This window comes from Diabrotica virgifera, chromosome 10, assembly GCF_917563875.1.
Source record: "Diabrotica virgifera virgifera chromosome 10, PGI_DIABVI_V3a".
Taxonomy (NCBI): domain Eukaryota; kingdom Metazoa; phylum Arthropoda; class Insecta; order Coleoptera; family Chrysomelidae; genus Diabrotica; species Diabrotica virgifera.
The window spans coordinates 90,792,776-90,806,830 of NC_065452.1; the positions used below are offsets into that span (position 1 = coordinate 90,792,776).

The window sequence follows — 14,055 nt, forward strand, 5'->3', positions numbered from 1 at the left end:
CTAGAAAATAAGGGCCAACAATCGGGCGGGCGGGCATATGCAACGGACGTGTTTCTAAATTTTAAAACGAAAACTAAATTGTATTAAACGGAAATTAAACTGTAGTTCGAGATATAACCAATATATGGTGCAACCTACGAGTTGGAAGGGGGACGCGAATTACTTAAGTAATGTCTAGAAAATAACAGCTAAGAATCGGGTGGGTAGGCATATGCAACGGACGTGTTTCTAAATTTTAAAACGGAAACTAAATTGTATTAAACGGAAATTAATCTGTAGTTCGAGATATTACAAATAGATGGTGCAACCAACGAGTTGGAAGGGGGACGCGAATTACTAGAGTAATGTCTAGAAAATAAGGGCTAAGAATCGGGCGGGGGCATATGCAACGGACGTGTTTCTAAATTTTGAAACGAAAACTAAATTGTAATAAACTGAAATTAGTCTGTAGTTCGAGATATTACCAATAGATGGTACAATCTACGAGTTGTAAGGGGGATGCGAATTACTTAAGTAATGTATAGAAAATAAGGGCCAAAAATCGGGTGGGTGGGCATATGCAACGGACGTGTTTCTACATTTTAAAACGAAAACTAAATTGTATTAAACGGAAATTAATCTGTACTTCGAGATATTACCAATAGATGGTGCAACCTACGAGTTGGACGGGGGACGCGAATTACTAGAGTAATGTCTAGAAAATAAGGGCTAAAAATGCGGCGGGTGGGCATATGAAACGGACGTGTTTCTAAATTTTAAAACGAAAATTAATTGTATTAAACGGAAATTAATCTGTAGTTCGAGATATTACCAATAGATGGTACAACCTACGAGTTGTAAGGGGGATGCGAATTACTTAAGTAATGTATAGAAAATAAGGGCCAAAAATCGGGTGGGTGGGCATATGCAACGGACGTGTTTCTAAATTTTAAAACGAAAACTAAATTGTATTAAACGGAAATTAATCTGTAGTTCGAGATATTACCAATACATGGTGCAACCTACGAGTTGGACGGGGGACGCGAATTACTAGAGTAATGTCTAGAAAATAAGGGCTAACAATGCGGTGGGTGGGCATATGCAACGGTCGTGTTTCTAAATTTTAAAACGAAAACTAAATTGTATTAAACGGAAATTAATCTGTAGTTCGAGATATTAGCAATATATTGTGCAACCTACGAGTTGGAAGGGCGACGCGAATTACTTAAGTAATGTCAAGAAAATAAGAGCTAAGAATCGGGTTGGTGGGCATATGCAACGGACGTGTTTCTAAATTTTAAAACGAAAACTAAATTGTATTAAACGGAAATTAATCTGTAGTTCGAGATATTAGCAATATATTGTGCAAGCTACGAGTTGGAAGGGGGACGCGAATTAATTAAGTAATGTCTAGAAAATGAGGGCTAACAATGCGGCGGGTGGGCATATGCAACGGACGTGTTTCTAAATTTTAAAACGAAAAATAAATTGTATTAAACGGAAATTAATCTGTATTTCGAGATATCACCAATAGATGGTGCAACCTACGAGTTGGAAGGGGATGCGAATTATTTAAGTAATGTCGAGAAAATAAGGGCTAAAAATTGGGCGGGGGGGGGGGGGCATATGCAACGGACGTGTTTCTAAATTTTAAAACGAAAACTAAATTGTATTAAACGGAAATTAATCTGTAGTTCGAGATATTACCAATAGATTGTGCAACCTACGAGTTGGAAGGGGGACGCGAATTACTTAAGGAATGTCTAGAAAATTAGGGCTAAAAATGCGGTGGGTGGGCATATGCAACGAACGTGTTTCTAAATTTTAAAACGAAAACTAAATTGTATTAAACGGAAATTAATCTGTAGTTCGAGATATTACCAATAGATGGTGCAACCTACGAGTTGGAAGGGGGACGCGAATTACTAGAGTAATGTCTAGAAAATAAGGGCTAAGAATCGGGCGGGGGCATATGCAACGGACGTGTTTCTAAATTTTGAAACGAAAACTAAATTGTATTAAACTGAAATTAGTCTGTAGTTCGAGATATTACCAATAGATTGTGCAACCTACGAGTTGGAGGGGGGACGCGAATTACTTAAGTAATGTCTAGAAAATAAGGGCTAAAAATGTGGTGGGTGAGCATATGCAACGGACGTGTTTCTAAATTTTAAAACGAAAACTAAATTGTATTAAACTGAAATTAGTCTGTAGTTCGAGATATTACCAATAGATTGTGCAACCTACGAGTTGGAGGGGGGACGCGAATTACTTAAGTAATGTCTAGAAAATAAGGGCTAAAAATGTGGTGGGTGAGCATATGCAACGGACGTGTTTCTAAATTTTAAAACGAAAACTAAATTGTATTAAACTGAAATTAGTCTGTAGTTCGAGATATTACCAATAGATTGTGCAACCTACGAGTTGGAGGGGGAACGCGAATTACTTAAGTAATATCTATAAAATAAGGGCCAATAATGCGGCGGGGGGCATATGCAACGGACTTGTTTCTAAATTTTAAAACGAAAACTAAATTGTATTAAACGGAAATTAATCTGTAGTTCAAAATATTACAAATATATGGTGCAACCTACGAGTTGGAAGGGGGACGCGAATTACTAGAGTAATGTCTAGAAAATAAGGGCTAAGGATCGGGCGGGGGGCATATGCAACGGACGTGTTTCTAAATTTAAAAACGAAAGCTAAATTGTATAAAACTGAAATTAGTCTGTAGTTCGAGATATTACCAATAGATTGTGCAACCTACGGGTTGGAGGGGGGACGCGAATTACTTAAGTAATGTCTAGAAAATAAGGGGTAAAAATGCGGTGGGTGGGCATATGCAACGGACGTGTTTCTAAATTTTAAAAAGAAAACTAAATTGTATTAAACGGAAATCAATCTGTAGTTCGAGATATTACAAATAGATGGTGCAACCTACGAGTTGGAAGGGGGACGCGAATTACTAGAGTAATGTCGAGAAAATAAGGGCAAAGGATCGGGCGGGGGGCATATGCAACGGACGTGTTTCTAAATTTTAAAACGAAAACTAAATTGTATTAAACTGAAATTAGGCTGTAGTTCGAGATATCACCAATAGATGGTGCAACCTACGAGTTGGAAGGGGGATGCGAATTACTTAAGTAATGTCTAGAAAATAAGGGCTAAAAATGCGGTGGGTGGACATATGTAACGGACGTGTTTCTAAATTTTAAAACGAAAACTACATTGTATTAAACTGAAATTAATCTGTAGTTCGAGATATTACCGATAGATGGTGCAACCTACGAGTTGGAAGGGGGACGCGAATTACTTAAGTAATGTCTAGAAACTAAGGGCTAAAAATGCGGTGGGTGGGCATATGCAACGGACTTGTTTCTCAATTTTGAAACGAAAACTAAATTGTATTAAACAGAAATTAATCTGTAGTTCGAGATATTACCGATAGATGGTGCAACCTACGAGTTGGAAGGGGGACGCGAATTACTAGAGTAATGTCTAGAAATAAGGGCTAAAAATGCGGTGGGTGAGCGTATGCAACGGTCGTGTTTCTAAATTTTAAAACGAAAACTAAATGGTATTAAACTGAAATTAGTCTGTAGTTCGAGATATTACCAATATATTGTGCAACCTACGAGTTGGAGGGGGGACGCGAATTACTTAAGTAATGTCTAGAAAATAAGGGGTAAAAATGCGGTGGGTGGGCATATGCAACGGAGGTGTTTCTAAATTTTAAAACGAAAACTAAATTGTATTAAACGGAAATTAATCTGTAGTTCGAGATATCACCAATAGATGGTGCAACCTACGAGTTGGAAGGGGGATGCGAATTACTTAAGTAATGTCTAGAAAATAAGGGCTAAAAATGCGGTGGGTGGACATATGTAACGGACTTGTTTCTAAATTTTAAAACGAAAACTACATTGTATTAAACTGAAATTAATCTGTAGTTCGAGATATTACCGATAGATGGTGCAACCTACGAGTTGGAAGGGGGACGCGAATTACTTAAGTAATGTCTAGAAACTAAGGGCTAAAAATGCGGTGGGTGGGCATATGCAACGGACTTGTTTCTCAATTTTTGAAACGAAAACTAAATTGTATTAAACAGAAATTAATCTGTAGTTCGAGATATTACCGATAGATGGTGCAACCTACGAGTTGGAAGGGGGACGCGAATTACTAGAGTAATGTCTAGAAATAAGGGCTAAAAATGCGGTGGGTGAGCGTATGCAACGGTCGTGTTTCTAAATTTTAAAACGAAAACTAAATTGTATTAAACTGAAATTAGTCTGTAATTCGAGATATTATTAATAGATTGTGCAACCTACGAGTTGGAGGGGGACGCGAATTACTTAAGTAATGTCTAGAAATAAGGGCTAAAAATGCGGTGGGTGAGCATATGCAACGGACGTGTTTCTAAATTTTAAAACGAAAACTAAATGGTATTAAACTGAAATTAGTCTGTAGTTCGAGATATTACCAATATATTGTGCAACCTACGAGTTGGAGGGGGGACGCGAATTACTTAAGTAATGTCTAGAAAATAAGGGGTAAAAATGCGGTGGGTGGGCATATGCAGTGGAGGTGTTTCTAAATTTTAAAACGAAAACTAAATTGTATTAAACGGAAATTAATCTGTAGTTCGAGATATCACCAATAGATGGTGCAACCTACGAGTTGGAAGGGGGATGCGAATTACTTAAGTAATGTCTAGAAAATAAGGGCAAAAATTGGGCGGGGGCATATGCAACGGACGTGTTTCTAAATTTTAAAACGAAAACTAAATTGTATTAAACGGAAATTAATCTGTAGTTCGAGATATTACGAATAGATTATGCAACCTACGAGTTAAAAGGGGGACACGAATTACTTAAGTAATGTCTAGAAAATAAGGGCCAAGAATGCGGCGGGGGTATATGCAACGGACTTGTTTCTCAATTTTAAAACGAAAACTAAATTTTATTAAAGGGAAATTAATCTGTACTTCGAGATATTACAAATAGATGGTGCAACCTACGAGTTGGAAGGGGGACGCGAATTACTAGAGTAATGTCTAGAAAATAAGGGCTAAGAATCGGGCGGGGGGCATATGCAACGGACGTGTTTCTAAATTTTAAAACGAAAACTAAATTGTATTAAACTGAAATTAGTCTGTAGTTCGAGATATTACCAATAGATTGTGCAACCTACGAGTTGGAGGGGGGACGCGAATTACTTAAGTAGTGTCTAGAAAATAAGGGCTAAAAATGCGGTGGGTGGGCATATGCAACGGACGTGTTTCTAAATTTTAAAACGAAAACTAAATTGTATTAAACGGAAATTAATCTGTAGTTCGAGATATTACCAATAGATTGTGCAACCTACGAGTTGGAAGGGGGATGCGAATTATTAAGTAATGTCTAGAAAATAAGGGCAAAAATTGGGCGGGGGGCATATGCAACGGACGTGTTTCTAAATTTTAAAACGAAAACTAAATTGTATTAAACGGAAATTAATCTGTAGTTCGAGATATTACCAATAGATTGTGCAACCTACGAGTTGGAAGGGGGACGCGAATTACTTAAGTAATGTCTAGAAAGTAAGGGCTAACAATGCGGTGGGTGGGCATATTGCAACGGACGTGTTTCTAAATTTTAATACGAAAACTAAATAATTGTATTAAACGGAAATTAATCTGTAGTTCGAGATATTACCAATGGATGGTGCAACCTACGAGTTGGAAGGACAAGAATCTACAGGTCGAGCAAGTCTCGTAAATTTCACGATTGCGAGCCACGCTTCACGCAACCGTGTTTGCGTACTTGTGTTTCGAGTTGCGTGGTCGTGCGGAGTTATATTTACCAAATTTAAATGTAATCGTTTCTACTGATAATAATATACTATTCTCAATATGGCTACTGGGTGTAAAAGATAAATCTTATTCTATCTGTTCTTCATGAGTTTTAGATAATTTTAGTTGTATTTCTTTGTAATTTTGTGTTGTACAAAGATTAATTTAACATTTTCTCTGGAAGTATTAATTTAGAAAGATAATATGCTTCATTGGTGTTGTGTTTTGAAGTGTGAAATGCAAAGTAATTGTGATAAAGTCAAGATAAAGTTCACTTTTAAACTGAACTAAATAAGGTATCTGAGAGACAACAATGGTTAAATGCAATACAAGGTACAGGTTTTACTAGCGAAATGAAAATTTTCCTGTCCTGTCTGCTGTAATCATTTTATATCTGGTAAGTTACAATTACAACAGTAACGATTTTTGAAGATGTTAACATTTTAATCTTATAGGAAAATAGGAAAACCAGCCGACTTAATCGATAATAACAATCTCCAGATTGGGTTCCTTCATTAAATATGGGCTATAAACACAATGAAATAAGTTCCCCAAAATCTAAAATGGAGTGCTATCAAAGGAGAATTAAAGGAAAAAATATTCATATTGAAATTATTTATAAGGCACTGGACTGTCTTAAATTCTACAATAATACTAGGTGGGTAAATGATTTTAGACATTTTTCATTAAGAGTAGATTAAGATTAAGTAGATTTTCATTCAGTAGATTTAAGACTTGTTTACACGGGTAGAGTAATGATGCAAGTACTTGATAGAGTAGAGTAACTCTACCTGTAAAAATGCTCAGCACAGTAGAATAGCTGGTAGAGTGTATAGTTGGAGTTAAAGTAGAGTGACTAGCAACCTATGGCAAAGTAACTACTCTATGACCACCACTACTGCCAAAATGTCTACTCGGCTGCACACTCTACCCATGGAACACGCTCAATTATGGCAGAATAGAGTAGGTAGGAGAGTACATGGGGGGCGCTGTCATTCTGGCTGGAATTGTGTTTTGTGTAAATAGTGAAAATGAAGTTCACCGAAGATGAAACTTTAAAACTTGTAGAGCTATAATACGGCGAATACCAGTGTTTATGGAATTTAGGTAGTGTATACTACAGAAATAAAAGTTTGCAGCAAGCTGCGGAGGATGAAATCGTCGAAAGAATGGCAAAGGAGGCTTTGGAGTAAACGAGCTTAAGCAAAAAATTAAGAATTTAAGGTGCACTTATAATCAAGAGTGTTTAAAAATACAAAAATCGGTTTCACTATACTAGCATCAGTACTATACTTGTACTCTCCTCATGTGAATGGTATCAAGCCATTTTTGGTAGAGTACTACCGCTACTCTACTCTCCTCAAAACTCTACCCATGTAAACAAGTCTTTACAAACAGTGGAAAATGAGGTAGCTAGTAGAGTAGTAGTAGAGTAAAATATACTGGTTTAGCAAATTACAATGTTTTAAGTTAATACAGTAGCGATCAACAGGTAGCCAAAACGTGTTCCAAGATTGCCACTGTAATTTTGAATATTTTTTCGAGGTATTTGGCACACGTATTCGTAAAATAATAAAGAATGGCGGTACAGAGCCCAATTTGAAAAATATATTAATATGTGGAAATTACTCTGTAATTATACAATATTTAAAAAAGAGCCTGTACCGCCATTAAGAAGAACAAAAAAATACACTTTCTTCAAATAAACTTTTTTATCTGATGCCTAGATTTTGTGTAATTTTGGAACTACTAATGAAATAAAAAATTTTAGTAGTTCCAAAATAACACAAAATCGGATAAAAAAGTTGTATTTGAAGAAAGTGTATTTTTTTGTTCTTCTTAATGGCGGTACAAGCTCGTTTTTTTATATTGTATTTAATTACAAAGTAATTTCCACATATTAATATATTTTTCAAATTGGGCTCTGTACCACCATTCTTTATTATATTAAGAATATGTGTGCCAAATATCTCGAAAAAATATTCAAAATTACAGCCGCAATCTTGGAACACCTTTACGCTACCTGTTGATCGATACTGTTACCTCTTAAGATAGTTTTAATAGTTATTTATGATATAAATATTAAAAGTACAATTTTAAGACGCGCATGTGAAAGTTAACTTGAAAAAATAATTTTATTAATGTTTTGACTTCCACATCAGATGTCATTGTCAAAATACAAAATATTCATTATTATTAGGTTTATTCTAGCAAACAGTCAAACTAGTCAAAAACCGTCAGCAAACAGTTGGTCGGTAAAAGAACATAATACAGTCACCAGTGCGATCCCCTCTACTCGCGCTGGTCCACTATTCGCTGATGATTTCAAACTGTTTGAAACTGATGCTAAAACAAACCTATTATTATTATGCATATCATTATCTGTAAATAATATTTCTTCTGATTGTTAATTGTAAAGGATAGAAAAATTACCATTTATTTTATTTTTTTTTAGAATCAGCTGAGAGAAGTGGTCTACAAAAAACCAGGAAGGAAACGGAATATGTGGCTACGAAAGGCAAAAGAAAGGTTTACAAAGCAAATGTGACACATTTTTTTGAAATATTTAGGAATATCAGTAAATTGCATTAAAAAATGTATGAAAAGATTTTGTTCAATAAAAATGTTTATATTTATCAAGGATGTATTATTTGGTATGGCCACATATCGTCAGTGATGTAATAATACATCCTATCTGTTTTTTTCATGAGTTTTGTAAGAGAGACTAAAAACTTGTCTTAGGGTCACCTCCTGTTTTCATATGATATTTGTTTCGTAGTAAATTAAACTATCTATGAACTACAAAACAAGTCAAAACTTACATATGAACACAGGAGGTGACCTTAAAACATGTTTTTCCATCTCTCATACAAAACTCATGAAAAAACAGATAGGAGGTATTGTCACATCAGCAAGGATATACAGTGATGAGTGCCCTAATAACCGGCAAAATATGGGCAACATATTTAGTTGTGAGATAAAAAGAAATGAAACTAGTCGAGCTGGGAAATTTAGCGAAATTAACCTTTAAATTTACGTTATATTGATCCCACCTTTACACATATCGGAGGAGTATGTCAACTAAAACTGTCACTGTGACAGTGGTAGTTTCCAAACTCGTCTGATATGTCTGAAGGTGGTACACAATCAATACAATCTAAATGTATAAGTTAATATCGCTAAATTTCCCAGCTCGACTAGTTTCATGTCTTTTTATCTCACTACTTAATACATCTTTTGTGCTATTTTGCCGGTTATTAGAGCGCTCATCACTGTATTTCTGGTATATCCAGGGAATGTCTACAAAATATATTTTGAATGTCCAGAGAACATTCGTGGACATTCATGGAATGTTCCAATAAGACATTCAGGTAATGTTTAAAATGCTGACACAGGATTTTCCTGGGATGTTCAGGGAACATGTTTTCGGGGATATTCCAGGAATTTTTCAATGTCTGTGTACCTTCTATGGACCTATATGGAATATTTTGGTGTTATTACCGCCGCACTCCACTTGCGATTTGTAATCAGGAAGATTGAACACATTGTTTCAAATACAAGTCAATCCATTTGTGACTAAATAATCATGGATTGACTTCTATTTGAAAGAATGTGTTCAATCTTCACAACTACAAATCGCAAGTGGAGTCCGGCGCTTAGGGCTACTTCCTCTTTGGTATTATGTATTATACTACAGAAATCAGGAACTTTCCTTCTAAATATATGTATGCATCTTGGCCATCAAACATATTCTTTGAAACATTTTTTTAAGGGGTTACATAGGTCTTGTGGGTAAAAAAAGTGACTTTTTAAAAAAAATATATCTCGAAAACTAAAATTTATTTTTATTTATAATTGGAACATGTAAAAGTATAGTACTTAAGGTAGTCTCAAAAAAAGTTTCAGCCAAAAATATTCATTTTTGTAGAGTTTAAGTTTTTTTTGCGTTGGCAGCATAACTAAGTCCAGTCTCATCTGAAATCAAAAAGTTTCTTGTAGTTTATACCTCTGGCTAGAATATGAACGAAGGAATTAAAAAAAATGAAATTTGAAGATTTTACATAAGTTTAAACACATTTTTGACCCCAAATTTTCTCATTTTTGAAGTAGTTTTTTTTTATAAAACAAAAATGACCTCATCTAATAAAAAATCATTTGTTCATTCACTAGCCAGAGGTATAAACTACAAGAAACTTTGATTTCAGGTGAGACTGGACTTGTTATGCTGCTCACCACAAAAAAGGGCTGTTGTCGAAAAATTGCAGTCAACTCTACAAAAATGAATATTTTTGGCTGAAATTTTTTTGAGAGTACTATACTTTTACATGTTTCAATTATAAATAAAAATAATTTTTAGTTTCCAAGATATAATTTTTTTAAAAAGTCACTTTTTTTACCTGCAAGACAACAACTTGTTGATTTCAAATTGTAACAGTTGTTTTGCAAAGTATGCTGCCCTCTTGTATTTTCTGTGTTATCTTCATCATACAATTACTTCATCTAAAAATTTTCTGCGAAAAAAAAATAAAACAAAAGTTTAACCACAGAATCAAGTTACACAAATTTTCAAACACCTCACCTGATACAGCGTCTCAAGTACGATTGCGCGAATTGGTAAATATAACTCCGCACGACCACGCAACTCGAAACACAAGTACGCAAACACGGTTGCGTGAAGCGTGGCTCGCAATCGTGAAATTTACGAGACTTGCTCGACCTGTAGATTCTTGTGTTGGAAGGGGGACGCGAATTACTTAAGTAATGTCTAGAAAATAGGGACTAAGAATGCGGTGGGTGGGCATATGCAACGGAAGTATTGGGGGAGGGGTGGGCATATGCAACGGATGTGTTGCTAAATTTTAAAACGAAAACTAATTTGTATTAAACGAAAATTAATCTGTAGTTCGAGATATTACCAATAGATTGTGCAACCTACGAGTTGGAAGGGGGATGCGAATTACTTAAGTAATGTCTAGAAAACAAGGGCAGAAATTGGGCGGGGGGCATATGCAACGGACGTGTTTCTAAATTTAAAACCAAAACTAAATTGTATTAAACTGAAATTAGTCTGTAGTTCGAGATATTACCAATAGATTGTGCAACCTACGAGTTGGAGGGGGGACGCGAATTACTTAAGTAATGTCTAGAAAATAAGGGCTAAAAATGCGGTGGGTGGGCATATGCAACGGACGTGTTTCTAAATTTTAAAACGAAAACTAAATTGTATTAAACGGAAATTAATCTGTAGTTCGAGATATTACCAATAGATTGTGCAATCTACGAGTTGGAAGGGGGATGCGAATTACTTAAGTAATGTCTAGAAAATAAGGGCAAAAATTGGGCGGAGGGCATATGCAACGGAAGTGTTTCTAAATTTTAAAACGAAAACTAAATTGTATTAAACGGAAATTAGTCTGTAGTTCGAGATATTACCAATAGATTGTGCAACCTACGAGTTGGAAGGGGGACGCGAATTACTTAAGTAATGTCTACAAAGTAAGGGCTAACAATGCGGTGGGTGGGCATATGCAACGGACGTGTTTCTAAATTTTAATACGAAAACTAAATAATTGTATTAAACGGAAATTAATCTGTAGTTCGAGATATTACCAATAGATGGTGCAACCTACGAGTTGGAAGGGGGACGCGAATTACGTAAGTAATGTCTAGAAAATAAGGACTAAGGATGCGGTGGGTGGGCATATGCAACGGAAGTATTGGGGGAGGGGGCATATGCAACGGATGTGTTGCTAAATTTTAAAACGAAAACTAAATTGTATTAAACGAAAATTAATCTGTAGTTCGAGATATTACCAATAGATGGTGCCACTTACGAGTTGGAAGGGGGAAGCAAATTACTTAAGTAATGTATTTGAGTAATAAATGAATTACTCTAAGTATTGCATGTTGTTAGCAACTAAAGGAAATAGAGAAAGGGAAAAGAAATTAACACAATGAACAGTAAATCTTTTTATTAATATACATAAATTATAATTAAATAACTATAATTATTAATACACCCTGTACAAAAATGTTAGTACAGAGAGGCACGTTTTTGAAACATTTCAAAAAATACTTACAAAAGTTAATACACCATCACAGACCAAATGTTTTCTCGTTTAGGGAGATATCTTTAAACTTAAAATAAAACAAATGTTACAAACTAATCTAGCTGGCACGAAAGCTTAATCCTCATTCAAGCCTTTAAGGCCGACACATTTAAAACTATGAATTTAACAGCAACATAACCTTATACAGGGTGTTCCATTAATAATCGGAAATATTTTAACTGTAGATTTGTGGGCTTAAAATATTAAGATTTAACCCAAATCACTTAAAATAAAATGTGGCTGGTTACTGAGTTACAGGGTGTTTTATTTAAAAATTTAAAAGCTATTTGTACCCAGTACTTTAAAATCGTTTGACATATCCTTGTCATACTTGGTAGTTGTCAAGTATGACAAGGATATAATATTAAACGGTTGTAAAGTACTGGGTACAAATAGCTTTTAAATTATTAAATAAAACACAATGTAAATCAGTAAGGAGCCAAATTTTATTTAAGTGATTTGGGTTAAATCTCAATATTTTGTTCCCAAGAATCTACAGTTAAAATATTTCCAATCATTAATGAAACACCCTGTATAACAAAAATAAGTACAATCAGTGAATAATTCTTCAACACAAAGTATTGCTGATTTGTGCAGTAATGAACTGTTTTCTTAAATTGACCAAACTTATGTAGCATTGTTTACTGCCGATAGCCCGATCAAAGAACAATTCGACCCCAAAAAAAAAATAAAGGAAGGATGAAAATTTGGGAATAGGTAGTTGAAATTGTCTCTTATTATATAAGAAAAAGTTTACAATTCTACATCCCCTCCATTTTACAAAAATGGAGGGGAATACCCCCTCTCTAAGGTGAAAGATATATATTCAAAATAAGACCGGAATTAGATAAAATGACTAATTCTAAACAACTTTTGTTCTATAGAGTTTTTTCACTAAGTGAATACTTTTCGAGTTATGTGCTAGTGAATATGTTCATGTTTAACAAAACAAAACGTGTTTTTGGACGGTTTTTCGGAGATAACTCAAAAAGTAAGTATTTTAGCGAAAAAACTACTCTTGGTGAAAATATAACTTATAAAAAATTAAAAAAAAAAATGGTGTATACATGAGGTCTCTAGACCCAGAAGAAGCAGAGTTGCAGCTTATGAAATGTAGGTTCTTCTTCGTCAATTTCCAAATCGAATATTTCAATGTGCAATAACCCAAAAACGGAGCATTTTTTGGGGAAAATTTATTTTAACTTGTTTACAGTGTTTAGAAAAAGGTTTATTTTTGTTTTTTAAAAAACTTGTAACATTAAAAGTAAGTGAGTTACGCTCAAAATATTGTTGGTCCCTTTTATTTTTTGGTAAAAAAATCGCGAAAATCACCCCCTAATTAGCATCACAAATAAATTTTATTATTACCACTTCACAAGTTACTTTTTCTATGTATTATTTATATGATCTGTAAGTTTCATCGGTTCAAAGTGCTTATTTTTGAAAAAGCTGTAGTTAAAATGGACTGAACGAGTAACTAATCACGAGTTTAGGCAAATTTTGAACAGCCATAGCATAACCAATTTTTGTCTAACAAGAAAACAAAAATCAGAAATATTCAGAAAAGCAAAACGTACATTTTATTACTCTTTTAGATTTTTGGTATTACTAATAATTTTTAAGTTAATTCCACAAACAATTCTGGTGTGAGTTTTTATTCAATCTCACCCCACCGTGGCAAAAATGGTTTAATTATTACCTTTTGCCTAATTGGACATAGGTGAATATTTTAGGACCACACCCGTATGTCCCGTCCTTCGATATAAACAAAATAGTGAACTTTTAGGAGAACTGGTTCGAATAATTTGATTTGGTCTGGTTTTAAAGGTGCTAATTAATACGATAGAAAGGGTTGTGTATTAGCGATAAATAAGGGTATCCGGCGAACAAAACATTTATTAACAAAAAAAAACAACGAATTTAACAAATAAGCGGCTTAACGATAAATGATATTCTTAATAGCGAACGAGAGAGAGTAAGAGTCTTTTTAATCTATTAATTATTGCGGAGAGAGTATTTTTACGGCGAAGAGAGACGCACAAGCGAACAAAGTGTTCAACTCGGAGAGCAGAAAGAGACTACTGAAATTCTATTCAAATCTCTGCACTATTATCTTTGATAGTTTAGTTTACA

At 34.5% G+C, this 14,055-nt stretch overlaps 1 long non-coding RNA gene across 1 annotated transcript; it reads left to right on the forward strand.

The window, feature by feature from the left end:
* The first annotated feature begins 5,713 nt into the window (after positions 1–5,713).
* On the forward strand, positions 5,714–8,448 carry LOC126893480 (uncharacterized). Its single transcript, XR_007701197.1, has 3 exons — positions 5,714–6,209; positions 6,268–6,470; positions 8,268–8,448. It is a non-coding gene; the product is annotated as an uncharacterized LOC126893480 (long non-coding RNA).
* The last annotated feature ends 5,607 nt before the right edge of the window (positions 8,449–14,055 follow it).